Source organism: Aulostomus chinensis, chromosome 1, assembly GCF_037954235.1.
Source record: "Aulostomus chinensis isolate RoL2024-O1b breed Wild chromosome 1, RoL_Achi_v1.0, whole genome shotgun sequence".
NCBI classification, from domain to species: Eukaryota; Metazoa; Chordata; class Actinopteri; order Syngnathiformes; family Aulostomidae; genus Aulostomus; species Aulostomus chinensis.
The window spans coordinates 14,014,401-14,020,400 of NC_141320.1; the positions used below are offsets into that span (position 1 = coordinate 14,014,401).

The window sequence follows — 6,000 nt, forward strand, 5'->3', positions numbered from 1 at the left end:
CATCATTTTGAGTTGTTGAGCAATTCTCACGACATCACTGTAGCATTAAATTTAGTTAATTAGCAACTCTTACTTCATGACTGTCAGCATCACTTTGAGTTTATTCGAAACTCTTACTACATTACTGCAAGCATCACTGAGTTGATTAGCAAGTATCAATACATTACTGTTAGCATCATTTTAAGTTCATTATCAACTCTTCCGAATTCATATTCAATTCCGAATTCAATTCCCTCCACCTGATATACCTCAGGCGGATGAGGGCCTGCTGCTTCCTTGAAATATTTCTAAATATTTCAGTTGCAACTGTTTTGTGATGGTGGCTCAGTTTAGAGCTGTCAATCAATGTTAATAATTGATGTTAGCATCTGGAGAATTTTTTAGGAACGCAAATACTTTTACTTCATTCTGAGGATGAGCAGACGTTCAATATCATGATTATTTATTCGTCAAAGACTCCTGCTAGTCAGAGAGGATCTGGGCTGGATTGGAAAGCTTCTGAGAGGGAAACCTTCACTCTGGACTGGACTGAGAACAGAGCAGCCTCAGCTTCCTGGAGCCTGACTTGCCTCTGTGGTCTAAGGTTGTGTGGGCTGACATCACAGTGAAACTACTGAGATCACAGAGCCTTTGAGATCACAGGCTGACTTCCTTTTTTCCCTAAAATGAAGAATAATAATTTTAAAAATGTTGTGTCTGTGTTTGTGTTGCTGCATCAGTTAAACAGTGACTCTGACAGAGGGGATGTAGCTCAGTGGTAGAGCGCATGCTTTGCATGTATGAGGACCTGGGTTCAATCCCCGGCATCTCCAGCTGGTCCTTTGGAGCCTTCATGAGGCTAAATTGATCCATAAATGTGACAACAGTTGATAACCAAGTACCAGAAGAGAAACCAGTCTGTTGCATCTCAAAGTATTTGTAGCAGGGTCAGTGTGACTGTGAGCCTTCATAGCCAGCATGAAGGAGCTGGTTTTATCTTTGCTGGGGAAATCCCACACACAGCTGCTCTCAGGTCCAAATGTGTGTGTCCTCACTCCTCCGTCCTCCTGCTGCCCTCAGAATACAGACACAATTCAACCTGGCAAGTTTGGAGCATAGAAGTGCTCCTGAAGAGATGTGTGTCAGCCCACAGCTGGCTGTTCTTACCTGGAACCTCAAGATGAAACTGCTTCCACAGATTGGAAATGAATCTGATGTTGACTTTTGGACAAATCACCTGTTCATCAGTTCATCATCACTTCCATCCATTTCTACTGCTTATCTTGTTATAGAAAGGAGTCTATCTGCTGTGTGACTGAGGCAGTTACTGTGAGCTGCTGCATGTCTCAGTGTGTGTGTGTGTGGGGGGGCTGTGTGTGACTGGTCGGCTGCCAAGGATTATTGATGAGATCAATCATGATCAGCTCAGAGATCACGGCACAGAAGAAGGAGACTTTTTGATTTTTGGGGGTTCAGTTTCTAAGTCAGACACATCATCACAATTTGAAGTTTTCCTCCAGTAAAAAACAAAACAACACAAAACCAAACAAAAACATGATTTGACTTTTGATGTCTACATTTTTTGGAAATTGTGAGTCCAACAAGCAGGAGGCCGTTTGAGCTTGGAAACTGTGAAGCATCACCAGTAACTGCTGGTTAATTTACAGTTGTTTCCTCCAAAAAGTTTAAAATGAACTCAATGCTGAATCCCTCGTCGTCATCACTGAGCTGCAGAATTGGTCCATGCAGGAGGCTGAGCAGGTCTTCCTCTCTGGTCCAGTGTCTCAGCACAGGTCAGAGTAGAGAACTAAAACATGAACACAAATCTTTATCAGCTATTTACTGATATCAGTGACTACCTTCAAGTAAGAGTGTTAGTGAATGGACCCTTTTTAAAGTTTATGTTATAATGTGTGAAAAATGATGCTCACAAAAACACTATAAAAGTGTTTGTGGTAAAATGATTCCGTAGATTTTATTGCCATTTTAAGAGTTCAAGCATATTTTGATGACATTGTTTGATGTCATGACTCTCAGTTACTTTAGCAGGACCATCGTGACATGAAATCTTCCTCATCATCCCATATCGACCCTCAACCCCTCACACAGAACCAGGAGCCCTCAACTGAATGAACCTTTAAAACTATAAATTAGAAAGTATTTTGGTGGAACGAACCTTTAAAACTATAAATTAGAAAGTATTTTGGTGGAATGAACCTTTAAAACTATAAATTAGAAAGTATTTTGGTGGAATGAACCTTTAAAACTATAAATTATAAAGTATTTTGGTGGAACGAACCTTTAAAACTATAAATTAGAAAGTATTTTGGTGGAACGAACCTTTAAAACTATAAATTAGAAAGTATTTTGGTGGAACGAACCTTTAAAACTATAAATTAGAAAGTATTTTGGTGGAACGAACCTTTAAAACTATAAATTAGAAAGTATTTTGGTGGAACGAACCTTTAAAACTATAAATTAGAAAGTATTTTGGTGGAATGAACCTTTAAAACTATAAATTAGAAAGTATTTTGGTGGAATGAACCTTTAAAACTATAAATTAGAAAGTATTTTGGTGGAATGAACCTTTAAAACTATAAATTAGAAAGTATTTTGGAGGAATTGGAAATTAGGTATAAAAGGAAAATAATCCTTTTATACAGTAGTTAGAAACTAAAGGACAGGAAGTAGTATTTTGGTGGAATAAACCTTTAAAACTATCGTTACAAAGTAGTATTTTGAGATCATCTAATTCGATAGGTGGCGCTGTCACCAAACTAGAGCCCCAGGACTGCATTTTATCATCCAATTCAGTAGGTGGTGCTGTGGGGTCCTGGAACTGCAGCTCTCTGGTGCTGCAGGATCTCCTCTTGCAAAGCCTCACACTTCAGAGTCGTTCCAGAATCTAGGAGCAGAAACCAAAGTCTCCTACGACGAGGATGGGATTGGAACCCACGCCTGCAGAGCTCAATGGATCAGCAGTCCATCACCTTAACCACTCGGCCACCTCGTCTCCTGACCACCATGATGTGCTGCTTTCTCTGAGCCTTTTAAACAGCTGAACTCTTTGGAGCCCATTTGTCAGAAATGGACCCAGCAGGAGCCACTGAACACAACTCTGACATCATCAGGCTTCTTCCCAGCAGCTTGGTGCTCCAGAAGGAAGAATCCAGACCATCGCTACATCATCAGAGTGAACACCAGCTGATGTTGACCAGTTTAACAAGCCTTTGACTGCTAAATGACATCCAAGCTCAGATTCTCTTGTCCTGGTAGAACAAGTCAGTGTTGAAGAAGATGAGAGCACCAGTCTCTTTCATCCAATGCTGGAACAGCGTTAGACTGAAGGTTAAAGGCAAGTTTTGAACTGAAGAAGCTTCTTGGACCTCTAAACTTCTTAACTCTCTTTCTCCAAGAACTGCGCCTGGACGACGGCCGTTTCCAGCGCTACTTCAGGCTGACGAGGTTCCTGTTTGATGACCTGTTTGTGAGGATCGGTGCCAGGATATCAAGGTCCAACACCAACTCCAGGCTCCAGGACCGTTGACATGACTTCCCTGACGCCAGGGGAATCTCAACGCTGACAGGCTCTCTGGACTCCTTGTCATGAGAATTTGTCACAAAAGTTGAATACTTTCAAATGCATGAATACGCGTCACTCACGTTGCCGGCGAGTACACACACCAGTTCAGCTCTCTACATGGACTTTACATGTGAACTTGTTGCACGAAAATTTGTGTCACGATTGATGTGAACACGCCTTCAGACTGTGAGGGCTGACATCACAGTGAAATGACAGAGATCACAGAGCCTTTGAGATCACAGGCTCAGTTACGTCCAGTTGACCAGATTTTACTTCGCTTCGATCTACGATGACCTGGATGAATGAGAACCTACACAGACATCTTGCCGAACACTATGGGAAGGACATCCTTAGTGTGGTGCGGGAATGCGAAAGGACTGCAAGGAAAATCGCAGACTACAGGAACCATCTACGTTCCAACCTCCGATGCCGCCAATACAACCTCATTCCCACTAGCCTACTACTTGGATCCACCGTGAGGGGCCACAGGGCCAGCAAGATTTTGGAACGGGCACAAAATCAGCTTCTCAACGAGAGAGTGAGACAGGTCCATTTCACCATCGAGGGACTAAAGACCAAGCTAGATCACCTTAATCAAGAGTTATCGCCATTTTTGCCACCCGCCATCTTGGACAAGGTCACCTCCTTCGTTGGGACAGCCCAACTATCTCAACATCAGAAGAGCAAGGAGAGGCAGAAAAGGACTTTCGCTCGCCTCCAGTCTCGCCTCGACCGGGAACGAGAAGCAGAAGGCCCAACCCCAGCGGACTCACAGGACAGGTGGATAAGGAACTTATCCAACAGGGAGCTCACCAGTCCTGAGAAACGCGTCCTTGCCAAAGGAATGAACTTTGCTGTCACCCCGAAACATCTCCCGACGGTGGACCTCATCACTGCCACAGAATCTGCCATCAAGAAGAACAACCTCTCCACCACAAAAGCAGATGAACTACGACTCAAGGTCACAGCGGCCCTCTCCGAAGCGAAGGTCCCCTCTGCCAACCTCTTGGTCCAGGAAAGGAAGGCCTTGAATGCACTGAGCAAAGATGAGAACATCACCATCCTTCCGGCTGACAAAGGAAGATGCATGGTGGTCCTTGACACAACTGACTACCAGGACAAGATCAGTTCTCTTCTCAGTGACATTCACACATATGAGACCTTAAAACGCGACTGAGTTGCTGCTGCCAGCACAGTCCATTAGCATCTGAGTGGTCGGTGAAACTCCCTAACGACCACCCCTGAAACTCCCTGACACCTCACAACGACTGTCGTTTGGGGAGGCCAGGTGAGTCTCGGGAGGGTCGTTTCCACCACATTAGCACTGACCACTCCCACATAGGTTTATAAGCTGGAGTTTCCACACTCTTCACTAGAACTGAAGAAGCCTCTCGGATGAGAGGTGAAACGTCTTCAAGATAAACTTACGTCCATTTGACCAGATTTTACTTCGCTTCGATCTACGATGACCTGGATGAATGAGAACCTACACAGACATCCCTAAAATGAAGAAAATAAATGTTGTGTCTGTGTTTGTGTTCCTGCATCAGTTAAACAGTGACTCTACCAGAGGGGGTGTAGCTCAGTGGTAGAGCGCATGCTGAGCATGTATGAGGCCCTGGGTTCAATCCCTGGCATCTCCAGCTGGACCTGTGTAGCCTTCATCTTGTCAGCTAAAGTGATCCTTAAATGTGACAACAGTCGATTCACTATCAGAAGACATCTTCTCCATGTTCAAGTTGGGCTAACTGTCCACAAATATTCAAAATTACTTTTGAAAATGAAAACATAGATCAAACCTGCCCTGTCAATCACCCACAATGGGCGGGTCATCCCACTCCCTATCAGGTTCCCCACTCCGTGACCCAGGAGGCTCCCTCTCCCTATCAGGACTAGAAATCCATTGGGGTCTCCCTGCTCAGGTAGGAGTCCTGCCCACAACGTTAAGCTGTTGATGTTCTAGAGGAGACAACATCTGATCTTTGTTAGATCCACCAGTCAAAGGTTTTCTTTGAAGGCTGTAGCAGCTGAGAATGAGGGAGAGAGAGAATTAATAACCATCTTAGTGAGGACATTTTGAAAAATGATGACATTTTATTGACTTGTAGCACTGCAAAAATCATCTCCCCTCCAAAAACCCTCTTCTCCAACTCTGTACTCAAGTTGTCTCCTCATCAGGCACCACAGGATCCAGGACGTTCAGTCAAAAAAATCATTAGTGATTTTAAAAATGTCCATCAAACACAAAATAAGACTTCAAACAGGTTTACAACTTTATTTGATGTTGACACATTTTGTCCATTTTGCCTCCACACTGTCCTTCATCACAGCATTTAATATCAGGACTGCTCCCAGATCAGCTCCATGACCTCATCCCTGCACCAGAGTACCGCCCAAGTTCATCAAGGATGGCCAACATGAGAGGGTCTAGATTCACC

At 43.8% G+C, this 6,000-nt stretch overlaps 2 non-coding genes across 2 annotated transcripts; both read left to right on the forward strand.

The window, feature by feature from the left end:
* The first annotated feature begins 740 nt into the window (after positions 1 to 740).
* trnaa-ugc (transfer RNA alanine (anticodon UGC)) lies at positions 741 to 812 on the forward strand. The gene has a single exon. It is a non-coding gene; the product is annotated as a tRNA-Ala (tRNA).
* Positions 813 to 5,133: 4,321 nt separating this feature from the next.
* trnaa-agc (transfer RNA alanine (anticodon AGC)) lies at positions 5,134 to 5,205 on the forward strand. The gene has a single exon. It is a non-coding gene; the product is annotated as a tRNA-Ala (tRNA).
* Positions 5,206 to 6,000: the final 795 nt, after the last annotated feature.